The 23,294-nt window shown below is 46.3% G+C and overlaps 1 long non-coding RNA gene across 1 annotated transcript; it reads right to left on the bottom strand.

Annotated features, from left to right (window-relative positions):
- Positions 1 to 5,395: 5,395 nt before the first annotated feature.
- On the bottom strand, positions 5,396 to 22,044 carry LOC129043773 (uncharacterized). The gene is made up of 3 exons (XR_008504521.2): positions 20,927 to 22,044; positions 6,948 to 7,006; positions 5,396 to 5,838 (listed from the first exon to the last, which is right to left on the bottom strand). It is a non-coding gene; the product is annotated as an uncharacterized LOC129043773 (long non-coding RNA).
- Positions 22,045 to 23,294: the final 1,250 nt, after the last annotated feature.

The following is a 23,294-nucleotide window of genomic DNA, read 5'->3' as shown; positions in this document are numbered from 1 at the left end:
AGCCTAGGGACTTGGTGCCCTGCCTCCCAGTCAGCTCCAGCTGTGGCTAAAATGGGCCAAGGTACAGCTCAGGATGTGGCTTTAGAGGGTGCAAGCCCTAAGCCTTGGCAGCTTTCATGTGGTGTTGAGCCTGCAGGTGCACAGAAGTCCAGAATTGAGGTTTGGGAACCTCTGCCTAGATTTCAGAGGATGTATGGAAATGCTTGGATGTCCAGGCAGAAGTTTGCTGCAGGGGCAGAGCCCTCATGGAGAACCTCTGCTAGGGCAGTACAGAAGAGAAATGTGGGGTCAGAGCCCCCACACAGAGTCCCCACTGGGGCACTGCCTGGTGGAGCTGTGAGAAGAGGGCCACCATCTCACTTACTCTTTCTGACCCAAAATATATCCTCATCTGTAAAATGAGGATATTAAGAACCTATGTATATTTCCTGGTATATAATAAGTACTCAGTAAATGGAGCACTGACAATCTTAGCTTCTGATGGCTATTGAGAAGTGTTACAAAATGGTCTAGCCCACCTGATCTGCTTTACTCAAGAAAAGCCTCCCCTCTCACCATTGCAGCACTCCAGACTCCAGAATGGTAAATCCATTAGAGCATTCCAGACTCCAGAATGGTAGATCCACCTATTGCTTAGGCTGTGCACCTGGAAAAGCCACAGACACTCAACACCAGCCCATGAAAGCAGCAGGGATAGGGGCTGTAGCCTGCAAAACCACAGGGGTGGAGCTGCACAAGGCCATGGGATCCCACCTCTTGCATCAGCATGACCTGGATGTGAGACATGGAGTCAAAGGAGATTATTTCAGAGCTTTAAGATTTAATTACTGCCTCATTGAATTTCAAACTTGTGTAGGGCCTGTAGTCCCTTTGTTTTGGCCAATTTCTCCCATTTGGAATGGGTGTATTTACCCAATGCCTGTAACATCATTGTATCTAGGAAGTAACTAACTTGCTTTTGATTTTACAGGCTCCTAGGTGGGAGGGACTTGCCTTGCCTCAGATGAAAGACTTTGGATTTGGACTTTTGGGTTAATGCCAAAATGAGTTAAGACTTTGGGGATCTGGTGGGAAGGCATAATTGTGTTTTGAAAAGTGAGAAGGATGAGATTTGGGAGGGGCCAGGGGCAGAATGATATGGTCTGGCTCTGTGTCCCCACCCAAGTCTCATCTTGAATTGTAATCTGAATTGTAATCCCTGCATGTTGGGGGAGAAACCTTGTGGGAGGTAATTAGATCATGGGGGTGGTCCCCCACCATGCTGTTCTCTTGATAGTGAGTTCTCACAAGAGCTGATGGTTTTATAAGGGGCTTTTCCCCCTTCACTCTGCATTTCTCTCTCCTGCTGTCATGTGAAGAGGGATGTGTTTGCTTTCCCTTCCACCATGACTGCAAGTTTCCTGAGGCCTCCCCAGCCATGTGGAACTGTGAGTCAATTAAACCTCTTTATAAATTACTTAGTCTCAGGTACCCAATCTCAGACATGCCGCTTCATAGCAGCATGAGAACGGACTAATACACTCACTTTAAAAAAAAAAAAATTTAGATGAAAAAACAGTGACATCTATAATCCAGTGTCTAGTGAGCAAGGTTCAAATGAGCCGAGCAAAGTTCTAGGAAAGGATGGCTGGGGTGGGAAAAGCCTAATAAAAAGAAGCAGGACACAGCCCTCAAAGCCTCAATCATCTATTACAGAGACAAAGTTTATAAATGGAAAAAGTACTGCAAGGCAAGCCATGATTCAATTTCCAAGTAGGTCAAACAGATCAAGTCTCAGTTTGGTGAAGAATTAAAGTAATGAAAGAATAGAGCATTACACAGAAGTCACAATTGTCATGGGTCTTGAATGAGCTCTTATCAAAGAAAAAGATCCGTTTGTTTGATTTTTCAATTAGGTATTTTAATTCTGTACTCCTAACCTACTGAAATTGCACCAAAATCCACATCCCTTTGTTCTCAAAAAACATCTGGACCCCATAGTCAGGATGGCTGGGCCACCACACTTCCCCAGCAGGCAGGCTAAGAACTCTTAAGGACAGGTGTTTTCAAAGCCAGCCAAGGCTGTTCCTCTTTGCCTCCTGAGAATCTGTTTTTGTGGCACTTGGAAGCATATACGAGATACTCAAAAACTAGCCCACTGCAAGTCAAGAGTAGAACAATACCAATATGACATCATTGGTGCCAAACGGAGTGGCCAAAATAGTTAAGATATATTACAGAAATCTGTATTACCAGGAACAATGTAGAATTCTTTGAGTGTAGTGAGAATGGAGGTGAACCCACCATTTACAAAAGATCCTACCTTCATTTAAATGCACTTGGTTAGGATGATCCCAGCAAGGCTATTAGGGAAGGACCCAGAGCCACAAGCACCTGTGGGCCAGGCCCCCAACTGGCCCTGCTGGTGGCTGTGTCTGGGGTTGCAGCCTAGCCCCAGCAGTCCTAGGCAGGGCACATGCAATGGTGCATCTTAGGTCTATGTGGGCTGTTGATCAAGAGCAAGGCCCAGCCATCTGCAGCAGAAATGGAACAGGAAGCAGCCTCTGGGAAACAGTTATTTTTTTATGTTATTGTTTTAGAGACAGGGTCTCACTCTGTCACCCAGGCTGGAGTGCAGTGGTGTAATCATGGCTCACTGCAGCCTTGACCTCCTACACTCAAGTGATCCTCCCGCCTTAACCTTCGAAGAAGCTGGGACCACAGGTGCATGCCACCATGCCTGGCTAATTTTTAAAATTTTTTGTAGAGATGGAGTCTCACTATGTTGCCCAGGCTGATCTCAAACTCCTAGGCTCAATGATCCTTCCACTATCTCAGCCTCCCAAAGTGCTGGAATTATAGGCGTGAGCCGCTGTGCCCAGCTAATCTGGACAAGATTTAAATCAGGGCTTCTGTGGCAGGAACAGTGTGGGAGGGTTTCACTTCCTCTGGGAACTCCTCTCTGGATTACCGCCCTTCCCCCATATCTAGGTTAGGGTCACAGTGAAGGCTCCTGCAGTGTCCTGTTCTCACCTCTTCTTCTATTACCCTGCAATGGAATCATCCATGTACCCATCTATCTCCCCAGCAAGAACAGGTGCACCTTGGGGATAGCATCTCTGTCTGATTCATCTCTGTATGGAGCAAACAATGTCTGGCACACAATGGGTGCACGTGAAATGTTTGCTACTGTTATTGAATGTGGATTGCAAATCAGGGAATCAAGACCCCATCGGGAGCATGTAGGACCATTTGCATATAGGGGAGCCTGTGGTCCTGAGACCAAGTGTGAGACTGGAGTCTCAACAAGCAGATGAGACCTCAGCTGCTGCGGAGACGTAGCACAGAGCCCACCTGCTAATCAGGGTGTCTTAGAAACTCAGAGGGCTAAGTGCGTGGTTGGACGGTCAATATGGTCCCAGATATCAGAGCCAGTAGTTGGATGGGGGCCGGGAAATGTTACAAGCTGACAATTTTATAAGAATACTCATTTTCAGGTGTTCACTGTCCATTCAGTATGAAGACTTACTCTGAGAAGCAGAGTTGACACCGGCCACCCTCAAGAAATAAAATCCAGAATCTAAGGCTGCCAACATAGTGATAGTTCTGCCTTCCCCTATCCTCCAGAGGGACAGAGAAGATTTCAAAATGCCTCCCTAGTACTCTGTGTTCTGTGACTCAGAGATGGTGTTTATTGCCTGCACACTCTTCTAAGCCTTCTGAATATCCACACAGCCCTTCCTCCTAGCTCAACCAGAGCAATTGACTGATGCACTGGTATAACCATCTCCGGTTACATGTTTACTATGCCAGGGAGAAAAGGAATTCTTATCGTAAATCACTATTCCTTGCAAATGTATTTGCCAGAATCAAAATAAAGCTAAAGTTAGACACAAAATGGGATGGGACAGAAACTTGACCAAACAAAGTCAGAGAAATAGGGGGAAGAAGGGGTCTCAGCATCACTTTGTGACTCAGGACAAGACTTTTTTCATCCGCCTCTTGTAATTCTGGGTAGCAGTGAGCCCAGTTGGGAATAAACAGCCCCGAGGTCAGTAGTGGCCACTGGGTTTTTTCTTGTAGGCCTGGAGGCAGCGGGACTGCGACAAGGTTATCCAGGCTTGCCTGCTGCCTGCTACCAGCAGGGGTTGCAAAGCAAGTCCATCAGCCCAGGGCATGGCTTCCACGGTGAGAACCGGGAGGAGAGCCCATGCTTGCAGAGCAAGTTCTTGGTCGCAAGCACCAACCTCTTTCAGAGAACCTTGATTGATGGCAGCACCCTACTCATATCCAAGAGATGTTTCTGCCTGTCGGTGCTGATGACCCAAAGCGTGCCCTGCTCCTATGGGCAGGAGGTGGACCCCGGGTCTGCCACCCTCCCCTTCCCTCTCCTCTGGGCACAGGCTGCGCTTCCTTGCCCTTCCTGTTGTGGAGAGTCGGTGGAAAATGAGTCCTCTCCCATGTCAGAGCTGAGAAGAATAACAGATCACATAGTTTTCTTTTAGCTGCTCCTGTCTTCCAGGTCATGTTCTAAGTGACTTACGAATCTCATCTCAGTTCATGCCCAGAACCATCTTATGAGGTCCACTGTTGTCTCCATTTCACAGATGAGAAAACTGAGAAGCCCCCCACTCCCAAAAAAAAAAAAAAATCCCACAGTGGTGAGTGGTGGAACCAGGCTGGAACCCTGAAAGCTGACTCTGGGCTCACATCCTAAACCCGCTTTCCTCTCCTTGGGGAACCCACAGGGGCGGCGGCTCTGGAGCAGGCAGGATCACAGGCAGAGGCTCTCCATGTTTTTCTTCACCTTGCCTACTTCAGGAGGGAGCTGAAGGAGGGCACCGTGAGATGAACAGAGCCATGCTGCATTGTGAGTGGGCTCAAAGCATCTCACAAATAGTACAACTCCAAGTCAGACAGCATCTCCGAAAATCGAAAGGGCCGAGTTTATACAGGCTTTGATTCATTTTGTTTTACCCACACTTCAAAACATGTCCTGCCCCAGTGGTCGCGTTAGCATCTGTCATTGTTGTGTTTCTTTAAAGTCAGGCAATGTGTTAACTGAGCTGAAGGATTAGTCATCTGTCCCTAAAGTGAGATGGCTCCCTGGATCCTAAAAGCACTTGAAACAGACAATCCCACATGCAACCAAGAATGGGAAATTCTGCATGGCAAGGGTTAGTGGCGCAGAGAGATTGCAAGAGTCAGAGAGCACATGTGTAGAAAACAGGGAAAATGAAAATAAGAGAGAAAAGAGACTAAGAAAATAGGAAGACATAGATATTTACACAGATATGTAAATATCCACTTCCCCATGATATATAAATATCCACTTCTCATAGATATTTAAGATGTGTCTGTATGTGTATTTGTTTGCTCGGGCTGCTGTAACACAGTACCGTAGACCAGGAGGCTTAAACAACAGAAATTTATTGTCTCATACGTTTCATCTGGAGGCTAAAAGTCCAAAATCAAGTCGTCAGCAGAGCTGGTTCCTCCTGAGGCCTGTGAGGGAGAATCTGCTCCACGCCGCACCCCTTGCTCCTTGTGGTTTGCTGGCAGTCTTTGGTGTTCCTTAGCTTGACGATGTATCACTCAATCTCTGGCTTCGTCTTCATGTGGTGTACTCCCTGTGTGTGTGTCTCTGTGTCCAAATTTCCCCTTCTGATGTGGACATCTGTCATATTTGATTAGGGCCCGCTCTGATGACCTCATTTTAACTTGATTACCTCTGTTATGACCCTGCCTCCAAACAAGTTCACAATCTGAGGTTCATTAACATATAATTCTTGAGTAGACACAGTTCAATCCATAGCAGCTTGCATTTTTCTCACATGTGAGAGGGATCTTAGCCTGTGACTTTTAAAAGACATAAAACAAAGAAAAACCTTTGAATAATGCCGCAGTAAACATACGTGTGCATGTGTCTTTACAGCAGCATGATTTATAGTCCTTTGGGTATATACCCAGTAATGGGATGACTGGGTCAAATGGTATTTCTAGTTCTAGATCCCTGAGGAATCGCCACACTGACTTCCACAAGGGTTGAACTAGTTTACAGTCCCACCAACAGTGTAAAAGTGTTCCTATTTCTCCACATCCTCTCCAGCACCTGTTGTTTCCTGACTTTTTAATGATTGCCATTCTAACTGGTGTGAGATGGTATCTCATTGTGGTTTTTATTTGCATTTCTCTGATGGCCAGTGATGGTGAGCATTTTTTCATGTGTTTTTTGGCTGCATAAATGTCTTCTTTTTGCGGCATTATTCACAATAGCAAAGACTTGGAACCAACCCAAATGTCCAACAATGATAGACTGGATTAAGAAAATGTGGCACATATACACCATGGAATACTATGCAGCCATAAAAAATGATGAGTTCATGTCCTTTGTAGGGACATGGATGAAATTGGAAATCATCATTCTCAGTAAACTATCGCAAGAACAAAAAACCAAATACCGCATATTCTCACTCATAGGTGGGAATTGAACAATGAGAACACATGGACACAGGAAGGGGAACATCACACTCTGAGGACTGTTGTGGGGTGGGGGGAGGGGGGAGGGATAGCATTGGGAGATATACCTAATGCTAGATGACGAGTTAGTGGGTGCAGCGCACCAGCATGGCACATGTATACATATGTAACTAACCTGCACATTGCACACATGTACCCTAAAACCTAAAGTATAATAATAATAAATAAATAAAAGAAAAAAAAGGAAAACCTTTGAAATGCATCTATCAGGTGATTAAATGCATCTATCAACTGCTAGCTGTGGGACCTAGTGTTCAAGCGAAGAGAGGTGGAAATATTGATCCTTTCACATTAAACCCAATTTCCTGTGTGCTCCATTTCATGACAGACTTCCTCAGTGGGGCCAGATGCATTGTAGTATTGCCCCTATTTTCTAGGCAAAACCCACGTTATGAAACAACTCTTGTCTCTGTCTCTCTCTCTCTTACCTCTTCCATTAGAAGATGATGATGGCCCTCATTTGCTGAAGACTCGGGGCTAGCAACAACTGAAATAAAATAAAATAAAACTATTTTAATGGGTGACATAATAGGTGGCTGCTTTTGAAGGGGAAGATAGAGTATGGACCCTGGTGCTGAACTTCTTGGGTTCAAATCCCAGCTCTGCCATTGAGTAGCTGTGGAATGTGGAGGAAATTCTCAAACTCTCTGTAGCTCAGTTTCCTCATTTGTCGTAAGGGGTGAAAACAGCATCTCCCTGACGGAGTTGTGAGAAATAAATGATTTAATGTTTGTATATCCCATGAACCACAGCCTGAAGCCTAGTAAGTCCTATGTAAATATACTTAAATTAAAACCATAAGAATTGTAGAGGAAGCTGACTGCTTTTAACTGCATTGGAATCCTTTTAAAAGATAACAAACTCATGCTTACTGGAACACTATGAAAGTCAGAAGACCTCAATGGCAGCGTTTAAGGAGACATTTATCTCCTGCAGCCATGGGGCAGACTGGGGCAAACAGCAGGTCCAGGGTCAAAGGTTTAGCATGGCAGAGCTGTGAGAGCTATAGGGAAGACTAATCTGCATCTTCATAGGTTTTCTATGTCAAAGTCAGGGCCCTGATGAGGAAAAAAAAAGTGAAACCCTGAGACTGTAACAAGAATATTTGATTGGACAAGCCTAAGAATTTCAAGTCCCTATATTGTACAAAACCCAGTGCGCTGCCAGAAGCAGCCTCATCCTCCTTTGCAAATGAGAAGAGTGCCCCTGTGCCTGGAATTGAGCAGCGAGAGGCCTTGCCTGAGGCAGGTGGCTTGCATGATGATGCTGGCCCTCCTCAAGATTCCCTTCTGCCTCCTCTCATTGATTCCAGTACCAAAACTTGGGCAAGGTCTCAACACCACCTGAATGGAAAAATAGAGCCCTTGCTCCAGAGTAAAGTTTACATGCCAAGGGAATTGCAGTCCTAGCTGATAAATACTACCAAGACCTGGGGAAATATGTGAAAATAGATGTTGAGGGGTTTCAAATCAGAGCAAGGAGAACATCAGGCTGGATAGGGGAGGATTGATTGACATGGGAGACCTCCCATGTAACTTGGGATCCAATGTTCTGACAAAAACACCTGGAGCCAGTCCTACAAATCTGTTGAGACGCCTCCTTGAAGATCTGACATAAAGGGAATGTACATGAAATGAGGCAGAGCTACCACCATCCTTATCATACCATCAAGGAAAGTGCAATCAGCTCAGACAGATAAGTTTGTTAGAGTGGATTTACCAAGTTGGACGTGAGAAAGCACTCTTGTCTATTTCCCCAGGGGAGACTGGAAGACACGCCCTTCTCCAAGATTATAAGGAATGCACTGGTGATGGCTGTACTGATATCTCACAAGCCTGAAGATGGTTGTGCCTTTTTAAATATATGAAAAAACAAATTTATTTCTTAAGTTCTGGAGGCAGGGATGATTGTCCATTTTAGAGCAGAGTTGACAGTTAAAGATGATGTCATAGAAATGGACTCCCTAATATCAGTAAGCATAATGGGATCATAGAATTATGAGGCTAGGAGGCACTCAAATCTCAAATGAAAATTGAATGTGATTACCCTAAAGGACAGCAAGACTGGAATAGCCATCAGGGTGCCGTGACTTGCGGACATATATGGTAAAGGCTGTTGGCTCTGCTGGAGCTCAGAAAGCAATACCCCAAAATGAAGGCCTCAGAAGCAAAAGTTTTCCTCTGACATTTTCCTGCCCTCCTGCCTCTCAGTCTCATTCTCCCCCAAGGTTAGACAGAGAAACTGGAATCCTTCTTCCCCAAGGCAGGTCATAGAAACCACAACTCTTTTCCCCCACAGCCAAAGCCAGCCATAAAACCTAAAAATATGACTCTAACTGCCTCAGCCACTCTGCACCCACCTGCCAGTCTGTGTAAAACCTAGCCTTAAAGAAATTATCTGACCTACCTTGTTTGAATGTAGGTCACGAGACGCCCCCATTCCAGAGACAGCCCTGCCCCACCCCAAGAAGGAAGGAATGCTGCGCAGAGACAGCAGGAAGAATCTAGACAGACAGGCCTTGCTGGGTGTCCCACTGGGTCTGTTAGCATCGGATCATATCCTTTTTGTCCAATCATATTTCTACACAGCTGTCCGTAGTTTGCTAAACCTAAGCTTAAAGATGGATAATTTCCCCTGTGTCTTTGGGTCTTTATTCTGAAGGCTTCGTGTCATGTAAGACTATGATGAAATAAATTTGTATGCTTTTTGTCCTATTAACCTGCCCATTGCCAGTGCTTTTCAGTGGACCCTCAGTGGGCACAGGGGAAGTTTCCCCTTGGCCCCAACAGCTACCAGATAGTGGTGTTCTCCTAACATGGATAGTCGACTAAGGTGGTATTCAACTTCGCATAAAAAAGATTGAGCGTTGGTCCTTTATTCAATTTTCAGATTAAAATGCTTAACACACCTAGAGTCGACTGAATGAAGAAGAGTCTGGATTTCTTTGAGGAAAGACTTGGCAACACCAACACAAATAATCTATAGTAAACATTCCCCCAATTCTTTCCCATGTGATCCGAGAACATTTGCCAAAATCACAAGCCCTGGGAAGAGAGTCTGGCCAGATCCTTCCAGGACTATTAGACATGGGTCAGAGCTGATATTGATACCAGAACTGAAACACCATCATCATCCTCCAAGTAGAGTAAGGACTAATGAAGATCAGGTGACCAATATAATTTTCCCCAAGTTTACCTGTCTTCAGGAAATACTGCCCAAGGTAAAGGACAAGTTATTGCAACTTGTACTTCCCACCACTAAGAAATAAGCACAGTGCTTGGTAGGATTCTTCAGGGTTTATAGGCAGCATACACGGCACCTGAAAATACTTCTCTGACCCATTATTAGGTGACACAGAAGGCACTCAGTCTTGAGTGGGTCAGTGAGTAAGACAGAGCCCTGCAGCGGGTCCAGGCTGCTTGGGCCATATAACCCACCGAAACCTAGAAGATCCTATCGTACTGAAGGTATCTTTGATGGACAGTAATGCCATGTCGAGTCTCAGGAAATCTCCAATAGGACACTCACAGCACAGACCCCTAGAGTACTGGAATGGGGCCTCTGCCTGCTTTTTGTCAAAAATTAGGCCTTCGAGTTAGCTTCAATGGGCAGTCCCTGGACAGACTCAGAACAGCTCAAAGGCCATCAAAGGTTAGAAACTGGAAGAGCCTTGAGAAATAGGCCGAATATGTTCAAAGAATTATTCACCATTCAAAAGACTGTCCCTAGCATGCTATTGGACCTGGGTAGAGACAGAGCATCTAATCATGGGACATCAGGTGACTGTGTGAATGGAGTTGCCCATCATTAGCTGGGTACTGTGAGATCCACCAAGCCATAAGGTAGGGTGGAACAGCAGCCCATCATCCCGTGAGAGTGCTACATCTAAATACTGGCCCCAAGCAGGTGCAGAGGTATAAGTAAGCTTCACAGACAGGTGGTTCTGGCTCCCAGGTCATTGTCCCTGGTGCACCAATGCTTCCTCCTTAGCTTATACCTATGGACTTGAATAGCATGTCCTATGACCAGCTGGCAGAAGAGGGGGAAAAATTAGGCCTGGTTCAAAAACAGATTGACGTTACATGTCAGTGAGAGCCTAAAATGGATTATTGCTTTACCACAGCCACACTGAGGGATGATATCAAAAGCCTGCAGTGAGAGGAGATTCTCCCAATGGCCAGTGCCATGGGTCAGCCACTCTGGGTGGAAAAAGAGATGGCCTGGGACAAGGATATGCCTGAACTCCTGGCAAATGGTAAATGGTTTGGTTGGGTGGTCAGGGACCTGGAAGAAGCAATATTGGAAGACTGGCACAAGGGGATCTGGGTAAGGAGCTGTAGATGGACCTCTGGGACTGTGCACAAGGTGTAAGGATCTTGGTGTTTCATGTTAGCGTCCACTGAAAAGCATCCAGTATACAAGAGGCACTAGGCAACCAAATGGACCAGCACATTCAGCCCATGGGTATCAGACAAGTTTGGTCTTCAACCACCCTAGTGCTTATACAATGGGCCCATAAATGGAGTTGCTGTGGTGGCAAGGATGGAGGCTATGCAGGGCCCAACACCATGGGCTCTCCCACCTCACAAAGCTGATCTAATGACTGCCACTGAATGTTCAGTCTGTCAACATCAGCATCCAGCAGAGTCCTCCAGATGATACCATCTCTGAAGAGACCAACCAACCACTTGGTGGCAAATGGATTACATAAGACACCTTCTATCTGGGAAAGGGTGGTGATTCATTTTGTCCTAAATTGGCATGCATTCCAGGTGTGAATTCGCCTTTCCTGCCCTCAGTGCCTCGGTAGCACCACTATTCAGAGACCCACAGAGTGTCTGATTTACCAACTTGAGATCCCATATAACATCGTCTTAGGCCAAGAAATCCACTTTATGGCAAAGAAGGTATAGGAAAGGGCATAAAACCACAATATTCACTGATCCTGACACATCCTGCTTTCTCCAGAAGGTGCCAGCCTGAGAGGGCCTTGGATCAACCTCTTGCAGGAGCTGCTGAGGCACTAACATTGTGAAGCTGGTGTGTGGTCTTTCAGGATGTGGTATATATTTTAAGCCAATGGCCATTGTCCGATGCTGTTACTATTTTCCAATAAGTAAAGGGACAGGCATTATCATATTTACACTTTAGATAGATTATTTCAGCAGCACTGTGGAATATAGATTTGAAAGTGGGAAAAGAATGGAGGCTTCTTTAGCATCCAAGAACCAAGGGGTGGAGGGAGAAGTGGTCCCACTCATCATCATCCCCAGTAGTCCATTTGGGGAGTTGTGCTTCTCATCCGTGTAACTTAGGTTCTATGATTCTAGAGATCATGAGTCCCAGAGCAGGGACACAGTAAGAGTCCCACTAAACCTAAAGATATGGTGTCTACCTTAGATTGTACCTATGGACTTGATAGCATGTCCTATGATAAGCTGACAGAAGAGCATCTTTGTACAGAAGATCAGCAGGCAAATAAAACAGTTACCATCTCCTGGTAATCATTGGCCCACATTGTGGGACTGCAGCCACACTAAGAAGGAACTCACAGGATCCACTGGTGTTACTGTTGCTTGCTACACAGAAAGCTAATCACTGAGACAAGCCAGGGAAGAAGGCTTTATTATTTTACAGGTGACATCAGTTGGAGAGATGAGCGCCAAACCTCAAATCTATCCTGCCATGCCCCCTCCCCCCAACTAAAGTGAGGGATTTATATATCAGGAGCGGCAAGGAAGAAGAGTTGGTCAACCAGCAGCAGAAGCCTTTCATTGTACAAATGCAAGTTTCTCAAGCTTCAGTTCTGTGGGCAGCTGGCTTGTTGGAAAACTGGGCTGATTTCCGAGGGACGTGTCTAGGCGTTCTCTCACCTAGTTTTGACTGGGAATAGGCAAGCACAACACCACAGCCTGATGACAGCATGGCAAGTAGGGGCACAGACCCCTCAGGGTTAAAGGTCTGTCACCAGGCAAGCCACGGAGAGCAGCAGAAGTGCAGGACAAGGAGGCAGGGAATCTAGAGCGATGGCAGAGGCGGGGCACGATAAATATCAGTTACGGTGTCAGGAGCCATTTCAGCAGCAGAGGCCATAACTTGTCCTACTAATCTTCCTCCTTTAAGTATTTCCTTAGGATTTGTGACAAGCTGCCATCTTGAAGAAGCCCCGACCGGGAGGACTGAGCTTGGTGTGAGATGCAAGCATAGCTGAGCAGTTGCAGGGGGTGGCTTGTAGCTGACCCGACTGGTCCTCTGCCCAGGTCCCCTAGGACCCCTCTGACTGTTTGTGAGCCCATTGCACAGCTTTTGCATGCTCTTGCCTGCAGTGGCCCATACTTGCAGCTTGTGAGCTATTGGAGAGTTTACCTGCATCCCACCTACACCTGCCATGAGGCGACCCTTAGCCGATGCCTGACGGGTGCCAAAGTATACACCCAGCTCTCTTGCTTGAATGGAAACAAAACTGAGACATGGTTTGCACTCCAAAGTTGCTCTGTGGGCTCACTGCAGCTGGAACTTTGGATGCAAACCCTTGCTTGGCTTCCTCCTTCCCTTCCCACTTCCAACATCCGTTCCTGGTTCCTCTTGGGCCCTGCGCCTTCATCAATCACTCACCCCTGAGTCCTCCTCTCAGAGGCTGCTTCTGATCTCAGACAGCCTCTGCTGTGTGCTGGGCCATGCTCCTAAACATGGCTTTCCCCAGCCACACCAGCACCAGCTCCTGGGGTCAGCCCAGCATTGCTGCACACTCCTGGCCCAAACCCTCTTATTCTCACGCCCCAATCATAGGCCCCCTTGGGGCCCTTGCTCAAGATGACACCCCGCCAGGAAGGCTTGCTCTCTTCTCTCCTCAACTCAGTCCTCATCATCCTGCTCTCTAACGCCTCCTCCCACGCTTCTGATCCCAAGTGGCTTCCACGCCTCTGAATTCCTGTCACACTCACATCCAAGGCCACCCCCAAACAGTGTAACGTCAGCATCTGTGGCAGAGGGGATAGAAGCCCCAGGAGGTGTCGTCTGCCTGCCTTTTGGTGCAAGCTGGTGTATGAGTTGATCCGGCTGAACCGAGCACCACTGACTGGGCAGCTTAAGCACAGCTTATTTCCTCGCGGCTCTGGAGGCAGGAAGTCTGAGACGCAGGTGCCGGCAGGGTCAGTTCCTGCAGAGGCCTGTCCATGGCTTGCAGACGGCCATCTTCGGTGTCCTCACAGGGTCTTCCCCATGTGTATCTGTGTCCTCATTTCCTGGTCAGATTGGATGAGGGCCCACTTTAATTACCTCTTTGAAGACACTATCTCCAAATACATTCTGAGGTGCTTGGGGTTAGGACATGTAAATTCTGTGGGATACAACTGAGCCCGCACACCAGGCCCTGACTTGAGCCTCAGGGAGAGTCCCTGTGTGACTCAGAACTGCTCAAGAGCGTGGGGGTCAGGAACGGGGGGAGCGCTCAGGAGTGGACCTGATCACTCGCTCAGGGGTCCCTCTCCCCTGCTTGCCCACCTTCCTTCGCATAGGTGCTGACTTCAGACAGACAGGACTTGACTCCTTGCTCTGTCTCCCGGATTGGACGCGTGAGAGGCTACTTCATCTCCCTGGGCCTCGATTTCCTCGTCCATGAAATGAGGGTGATGCCATCTATTTTAGTGAGCCCCAAAGAAAGACACTGGTGTGAAGACGCCGGCCCAGGGCAAGTGTGCACCAGGGCCCCGCTGTTTCTTCCCTCAGGGCGACTTCCAAGCCTGCGAATGCCGGCTCTTGTTTGGGGACTCCCACAAATGTTTACACGGGATTTGGATAACTACAATTCTTGACTTAAGCTTCATTAGGATTTTAAACTCCGAGGGGAGAGCTCATGTCTGACCTTCTTTGTATTCCACCGAGCAGGGCCAGGGCAGAGAGGCCCCTCTGCTTGTGGACTCTGGTCCCTGCACTTCGGTCCCGTTGTCACCAGACATTATCTCAGCAACCACAGACACCTCAGGGAAATCCGCCCTTCACCCCGAGCCAGGAGTGTCCTGCCCCAGACTTTCTCACAGGGCCATGACCACCCTGGAAGCACAGCGCTGCTCAGTGGGCTGCGGTCCTGGGCCCTTATCTCATCAGCACACAAGCCCGTTATTCAGCCGTATTTACATAACCCTTGCCTCCCGCCTGCCTCCCACCTCCAGCTGCTTCCTGGGCACAAAGCTCCGGTTTCACTTAATCAACCATGCAGTCTGGTGTCCCAGGTAACAAGCCATCCATTTGTGTTGGCAGCATTTGAAGGTGAGGGGCAGATAACCCTGAGCCCTGCCAGTGGCTCCGCTGACAGCACTGGGAGTCCTGGGCCACTTCCTCAAGCAATACATCCAGAGCAAGGGCTCCTCTGGGAACACAAAATCACTCCCTCTGTGTCCAGACTCACATGATAAGACTTCTTGCAGCAGCTCACTTTCCTCTGAGGACAGAACGCAGGACAACCAGGGCACCTGTCCCTCTTGATGGCATCTTCCCCCACACGCTTTCCAGGGAGCAGCAGCAGATGACAGGCTTCACCATGCACAAACGCCATGCCGAGCCCTTCACACATGGTACACATTGGCTCACACACTGTGGTGCATCAAGGAGCATCTCACACAGGGTATTGCACAGAGTACCACAGAGTAGCTCACACACAGCATCACAGAGTATCACAAAGAGAGTATCACACACAGTATCACAGAGCATCTCACACAGGGTATCACACAGAGTATCACAGAATATCTCACACAGCATCACACAGAGTATCACCCAGAGAGTATCACACACAGCATCACACACAGTATCACGGAGCATCTCACACAGGGTATCACACAGAGTATCACAGAATATCTCACACACAGCATCACACAGAGTATCACAGAATATCTCACACATCATCACACACAGTATCACGGAGTATCTCACACACAGCATCACACACAGTGTCACAGAGTATCTCACACAGAATATCACACACAGTATCCCAGAGTATCTCACACACAGTATCACACAGAGTATCACAGAGTATCTCACACACAGTATCACGCAGAGTATCACAGAGTAACTCAAACACAGCATCACACACAGTATCCCAGAGTATCTCATACACCACATCACACACAGTATTACAGAGTATCTCACACACAGTATCACACAGAGTATCACAGGGTAACTCACACACAGCATCACACAGTATCCCAGAGTATCTCACACACAGCATCACACAGTATCACAGAGTATTTCACACACAGTATCACAGAGTAACTCACATACAGCATCACACAAAGTATCTCACACACAGCATCTCACAGAGTTATCACAGAGTCCCTTACATACAGCATCACACACAGCACCACACACAGTATTACACAGAGTATCTCATACACAGCATCACACATAATATCTCACACACTCTATCATACATATAGTATCACGCAGACTATTTCACATAGTATCTCACTTAGTATCTATCTCACATATGGTATCACACAGAGTATCTCACAGTGTTACACATATTCTCTCACACCTAATATCCCACACATAGTATCATGCATAGTATCTCAAGTAGTATCACACAAAGTATCATGCACACAGCATCTTCATAGCCCTGTGAAGTGTTAAGTGCTGTTCTCCCTATTTCACAGTTGAGGACATTGAGGCTAAGTGTCTTGTCTTAGGTTCTAGCTGGCAAGTGGTAAATCCACTCTGGCTGTAAAACTCGTGCCCTTGAGCACCTCACTCCCGTGGTGCCCAAGTGGCTCAGTTGGCCCAGGGCCACCCTGGCTCAGCCCTCATAACCAGGCTCTAATGCTGGAACTCTGCTTCCTCAGAAATCCCCCTTTGTAAATCCCACAGGTGATGATTCTGGCACATTACTAAGTTTTGGAGCCACTAGACTAGATAGTCCCTAAGGTTCCTGCCATCCTTAGAAGTTCTCTGGCTCTGAGAGATTTTAAGGAGAAAAGACAAGTCATATTAAGTGAAATAAGCAAGGCACAGAAAGACAAATTTTGTATTTTCTCACTTACACGGAGATAAAAATTTTAAAACGAACTCACAGAGATAGAGGAGAATGACGGTTACCAGGGGCTAGGAAGCATAGTAGTGGGGGCCAGGGTGAGTTAAGTGGGGATGGTTAACGAGTACAAAACTATAGTCAGATAGAATTCATAAGATCTAGTATTCAGTACCACAGTAGAGCGACTATAGGTAACAATAATTTATTGTATATTTTAAAATAACTAAAAGAGTGAAATTAGAATGTCCTAACACACAGAAATGATGAATGCTTCAGGTGATGGATACTCCAATTACCCTGGTTTGACCACTATACATTGCATGCCTGTATCAAAGCATCACAGGTACCCCATGAATACAAGCAACTGTTATGTACCCATAATAATTAAAAATAAAAAGTTAATTTGAAAAAGAAAGGACAAGTCAACACCCGCAGCCTTCCCCTTATGTTGAGACGGCAGGTGACCACCCCCCGTGCCGCTTGTATCCTCTCAGCCACTCTCCCCATCACGTGAACCATCTGGCTTCGCAGGAGGACAATGAGCCCCTCCGAGGAAGGCAGGCTCTGGATCCCTGGTGCTCAACTTCCTTCCAAAGCTCTCAGCCTTCAGAGCCAGAGATGGCCTGAGGGGAAGGGGCCTCAGCAGCCATGTCATTCCTCCCCAGAAAGACTGAGGAGCACAGAGGTGAAAGGCCTGGGTACGGCACCTCCGAATGGTTAGGGTATCGCTTCACTTAATAGCGCACATCCTCTGGGCCTAAAAGTGGGGAGGAGGCATTTCAGCTCAGGGTCAACAACACACCTGTCTTCATTCTGACAGGTCGAGTTGATCTCTGACACGTCTGAAGCATGATCCCAATATAAAAATAGGAGCTTTGGGAGATGCCTTTAAACAGGAGATCAGTCCTGTCTTGCAAGATATCCCCACCCAGGCCTACCTCGGAGATCATGCATGTTCAGTTCCAGACCACTGCAATAAAGAGAATATCACAATAAAGTGAGTCACCAATTGTTTTTTAGTTTCCCAGTGCATATAAAAGTTATGTTTACACTATGCTGTAGTCTCTTAAGTGTACAGTAGCACTGCATCTAAAAAAAATGTAAATATCTTAATTAGAAAATGCTTGCTGGGTGTGGTGGCTCACATCTGTAATCCTAGCAATTTGGAAGCTGAAGTGAGAGAATTGCTTGAGGCCAGGAGTCGGAGACAGACTGGGCAACACGGTGAGATGCTGTTTCTAAAAAAAAAAAAAAAAAAAAAAAAATCAGCCAGGCGTGGTGGTGCACATCTACAGTCCTAGCTTCTCAGGAAGCTGAGGCGGGAGCCCAGAAGTTCAAGGCTGCAGTGAGCTATGATCATGCCACTGCACTCCAGCCTGGGTGACAGAGCAAGACTTAGACTCTTAAGAAAACAAATAACAACAACAAAAAACTTTACTGCTAAAAAATGCTAATGATCACCCAGGTGCGGTTGCTCCCTCCTGTAATCCCAGCATTTTGGGAGGCTGAGGTGGGTGGATCACGAGGTCAGGAGCTCAAGACCAGCCTGGTCAAGATGGTGAAACTTTGTCTCTACTAAGAATACAAAAAAATTAGCCAGGTGTGATGGTAGGTGCCTGTAATCCCAGCTACTCGGGAGGCTGAGGCAGAGAATTGCTTAAACCCAGGAGGCAGAGGTTGCAGTGAGCCGAGATCATGCCACTGCACTCCAGCCTGGGTGACAGAGCGAGACTTTGTCTCAAAAAAAAAAAAAAGCTAATGGTCATCTGAGCCTTCAGCGAGTCATAATCTTTTTTTTGCTCGTGGGGGGTCTTGCCTGGATGTTGATGAAGTCATAATTATTTGCTGGTGGAGGGTCTTGCCTGGATGTTGATGGCTGCTGACTGATTAGAGTGGTGGTTAGTGAAGGCTGGGGTGGCTGTGGCAATTTCTCAAAATAAGACAAAAATGAAGGTTGCCAGTTTGATTGACTCTTCTTTTCGCCAAAGAGTTCTCTGTGGCATGTGATGCTGTTGGATACCATTTTACTCACAGTAGAACTTCTTCCAAAATTGTAGCCAATCCTTTCAAACCCTGCTGCTGCCTTATCAATTAAGTTTACATAATATTCTAATTCCTTTGTTGTAATTGCAACAATGTTCACAGAATCTTCACTGGGAGTAGATTTCATCTCAAGAAACCACTTTCTTTGCTCCTGCATAAGAAGCAACTCCTCACCCACTGAACGTTTATCATGAGATTGCAGGAATACAATCACATCTTTGGTCTCTACTTCTAACTCTAGTTCTCTTGCTATTTCCACATCTGCAGTTACTTCCTTCATGAAAGTCTTGAAGCCTCAAAGTCATCCATGAGGATTGGTATCAACTTCTTCCAAACTCCTGTTAATGCTGATATTTTAACTTCCTTCTATGAATTCACAAATGTTCTTTTTTTTCCTCTCTCATATGTCTTAACTGTGAAAACAAATGTTCATAATGGCATCTACAATGCTGAATCCCTTCCGGAAGGTTTTCAGTTTACTTTGCCTATATCAATCAATCAGTCATTATCTATGTCAGCTTTTGCCTTACAAAATATATTTCTTAAATAATAAGACTTGAAGTTCAAAATGACTCCTTGATCCATGGGCTGCAGAATGAATATTATGTTAGTTGGCATGAAAACAACATCTCCATCAGAGCTCTTGGGTGACTAGGCATATTGCCAATGAACAGTAATATTTTGAAAGGAATCTTTTTTTCTGAGCAGTAGGTCTCACCAGTAGACTTAAAATATTCAGTAAACCACGCTGTAAACAGATGTGCTATCATCCAGGCTTTGTTTTTCCATTGATAGAGCATAGGCAGAGTCAATTTTGCATAATGTTTAAGGGCCCTAGGATTTTCAGAATGGTAAATGAGCATTGGCTTCAACTTAAAGTCACAAGTTGCAATAGCCCCTAACAAGAGAATCAGCCAGTCCTTTGAAGCTCTGAAGCCAGACATTGACTTCTCTACAGCAATGAACACTTTAGATGGCATTTTATTCTAATACAATTAGGGTGCTTAATATATGTTGAAAATATGCTGTTTAGTGTAGCCACCTTCATCAAATATCAGCTAGTTCTTCTGAGTAACTGCTGCAGCTTCCACATCAGCACTTGCTGCTTCACCCTGTACTTTCATGTTATGAAGATGTCTTCTTTCCTTAAACCTCATGAGCCAACCTCTGCTAGCTTCCATCTTTTCTTCTTCAGCTTCCTCACCTCTTTCAGCTTCATAGATTTGAAGAGAGTTGGGACCTTGCTCTGGGTTAGGCTTTGGCTTAAGGGAATGTAGTGGCTGATTTGCTCTTCTATCAAACCACTCAAACTTCTCTGTATCAGCAAGAAAGCTGTTTTGCTTTCTTATCATTTGTATGTTCACTGGAGTAGCACTTTTAATTTCCTTGAAGAACTTTTTCTTTTCATTCACAGCCTTACTGTTTGGCACAAGAGGCCTAGCTTTTGGCCTCTCTAGGCTTTCAACATGCTAAGCTTCATTATTTCTAGCTTTTAATTTAAAGTCAGAGATGTGCAACTTCCATTCACTTGAACACTTGGAAGCCATTAATAGAATTATTAATTGCCCTAATTTCAATTGTGTTGTATCTCAGGGAATAGGGAAGCCCAAGGAAAGAAGAGAGATGATGGAATGGCCAGTGAGTGGAGCAGTCAGAACAAACATACATGTTGATTAAGTTCCCTGTCTTATATGGACATGGTTTGCGGTGCCATGAAACAATTACAATAGTAACATCAAAGACCACTGATCACAGAGCACCATAACAGACATAATAATAATGACAAAATTTGAAATATTGGTAGAGTCACCAAAATGTGACACGGAGACGTGAAGTGAGCACATGCTGTTAGAAAAAATAGCATCAATAGACTTGCTCAACTCAGGGTTGCCACAAACCTTCAGTTTGTAAAAAACACAGTATCTACCAACCACAATAAAGCAAAGCACAATAAAACAAGACGTGCCTGTAAATGGTGCCTTCTGCACTCACTCTGTTTGAGCAAGTGTACGAAAGCTCCAGGGCCGGCAGATCCTGTGGATTCTGCAGTTTCTAAGGAGAGCCTTTGGGAGCCCTTGGGCATTAGAAGAACCTATGAAGACAGCTACTAAGTCATTGAAATCCTTCTCTCCCATAGCCCTCTGTGGGCACAAATAGGTGTGGCATGTCCAAGCAGCAATAGTCCCCAGTTTGGGCCATTCCACAGGGACATGTTCAACCAAACCACACCACTGAGACAAAGATGAGAAATCTCAGGTGAGTCCACCCAGGCCAGGGACTTCCCCTCCATAACACAACATCAACCAAAAAAAGCACATGGTGCTCCCCTGGGACGAACCCTACCTCCAAGAAGGAACAGTGTTGCTGTAAAATGCTTGGCCTTAGAACCGTGCCCAGTGCTGCAGCGCCCACCACAGTAGACACAGAAGCTGGAACATCAGTCTCTGTGGACATCCTTTTACCCATGAGGAAGGAGAGTTGAAGGAAGCTGAGAAAGGGCAGCCTCTGGTACACACTGTCTCCTTATTCCCTCCCTTGGTGTTGGCCCCTCCTCCTGTCTCTAGTCTTTATAGGTTGGGGATCTAAGCCCCTTCCCCTCCACTCATTGTGGGAAGCCCAAAAGAAATCTGCCAGTGATGCAGGGAGAAGGAAGCTGTTGGGACTGGCAGAGCCTATGCTGAAGAAGGGCCTCCTGTTCCACGTGATTTAGCAAAGTTCCAGAGAATGGCACAAGAGACCAGCACCAAAGTCTTGCCATGTAATAAAGTCCTCTTGTCCTTGGAACTGCTCCCTGGGTTCATCTCTCCCAGGAGGCCCAAGGAGTTGTCCATTGAACACATGAGGTGGGGATCCATGCTCTTAGAAGTCAGTTGCTCTCATTTCCCAACGCACCTGAGGAATTTCTCTTAACTTATGACTTTGCAAAGTAACACTGTGATAAGATGAACAGAATTGAGTTCACATTATGGCATAAAATTTCAGCAAGTTATTGAACAACCAGGCAAAACATAAATATAGAGAACTATAGTTGCACTTCAATTTCAGCCCCTGCACATAGAAAACTGCATTGCGAGCCTATTACTGTTATCCCCCTTGGCCTTCAGCCACTGACCCAGCCCTGGTTTGTCCAGGCATGTCACTTTTTCATCTGGCTCTGTCCTCTATCTAGTCGGGATCATCTCCTATGTCCAGGGTCAAGCTGGCTGAAGAAACTGTTAAGTTCTCCATTGTTTTAGCTCAGAATTCAGCTGTGGAAGTACAGAACTTTCCTTCATAACCACACTACATCATCAAAGCAGGAGCATAGTCTGACTGCTGGTGGTCCTGCACCTGCGCAAATGATGACAGTCCTGGAAGCTAAATGCTCTGTGCTCCTCTGAGTATGCATTTCTGTGAATCCCCAATGACACAGTCACTGCTGGAGAAAAGGCTGTGGCTGACACACAGCATAGTAGAAAGAGATTTACAGACCTTGTTGGCGCCGAGAAGGGGGAAGTACATCCTACTGCCGATGGCTCCCTGAAGGACCCGCCTGCGCCAATCAGAAGTCTCCTATCCGCGATGGTTTCCTGTCTCCTCCTCAATATCAGTCTCTTCCTCTCCACCCTCCACCCCCCAGCTCTAAACACCAGAGCCAAATAGCAACTGCCCTGGAAAAAGTGCTGTCTTCCCAAGGTTGTAGGTTTACCATTTCATGCTCAGTTAAAAGTGCCTGAGAAGTACAGGAGGAAAAGTCTGTTAACCAGACTACATGAAGAAAAATACTGAGGAACCATAGGTACACATTAACTGGTTTAACAAGAAAAGCTTTCTGGCTGGGCACGATGGCTCATGCCTGTCATCCTAACACTTTGGAAGGCCGAGGTGGGAGGATTGCTTGAGGCCAGGAGTTTGAGACCAGTCTGGGCAACATAGCAAGAATCCATCTCTATAAAAATAAAAGAAAAGTTGGAGGGAGGGAGGCCAATGGGCAGGGTTGGGCATTGGGTCTCCAGCCGAGCTCCTGGGTCAGCTGCCTGCTAGAGGGGCTGGCGGTAAGGGAGAAGGACTGAGGCCAAGGATGGGTCTCTGGATCCTACCCTCGCTCCGCCAGAGCAACCCCACACACATTGTTTTCTATGTTAGGATACAATATCAGATCTCACTTAACCAAGAAGTTTCACTCCTAAAAACAGTATAGAATGGGCATTCGTGTTAGAGGTGATCTTGAATCAGCTGAGACCTGGAAGTCATCTTCCTTTCTTCGTTTGCTAAATGCCTAATATGAGCTGTTTTTCTTATCAGTTTCCCTTCTCTGCAAAAACAGTCTTGCATAGAAAAGATTTGAACCAATTGGGGGCATGTGCTCAGTAGCAATTCCAGCATCTATGGCCCTGACTATGCCGAGGAATGGTCTGACTGCTTCCCCCGTGGCCTCCCACTACCCCAGCAGCCACCTTCCTACTGTTGGTTTTATTGATAAACTGGGATAGACAGCCAGGAGGAAATAACTTCTGCTTCTGCGAGAAGCCCTGATAGGCCTTTACCCACCCTCAATAATCACTCACTTGCAACACTCCCCAGCATCTTATTACAACTGGAATTCCAGGGAAAACAAGAAATGTTCACTGAACTCATGGATAAAGATTTTCCTGATGAACTGAGGACTTCTCTGCTACCCCTGTTTATTTCTCTCCTTCTCCTCCTTCCAGCCTCCCACCAGCTCCTACTG

The sequence above is a fragment of the Pongo pygmaeus genome, chromosome 1 (assembly GCF_028885625.2).
Source record: "Pongo pygmaeus isolate AG05252 chromosome 1, NHGRI_mPonPyg2-v2.0_pri, whole genome shotgun sequence".
In the NCBI taxonomy this organism is placed as follows: Eukaryota; Metazoa; Chordata; class Mammalia; order Primates; family Hominidae; genus Pongo; species Pongo pygmaeus.
Note: the sequence above shows the minus strand (reverse complement) of the source record. Positions and strands in the feature narration are given on the sequence as shown.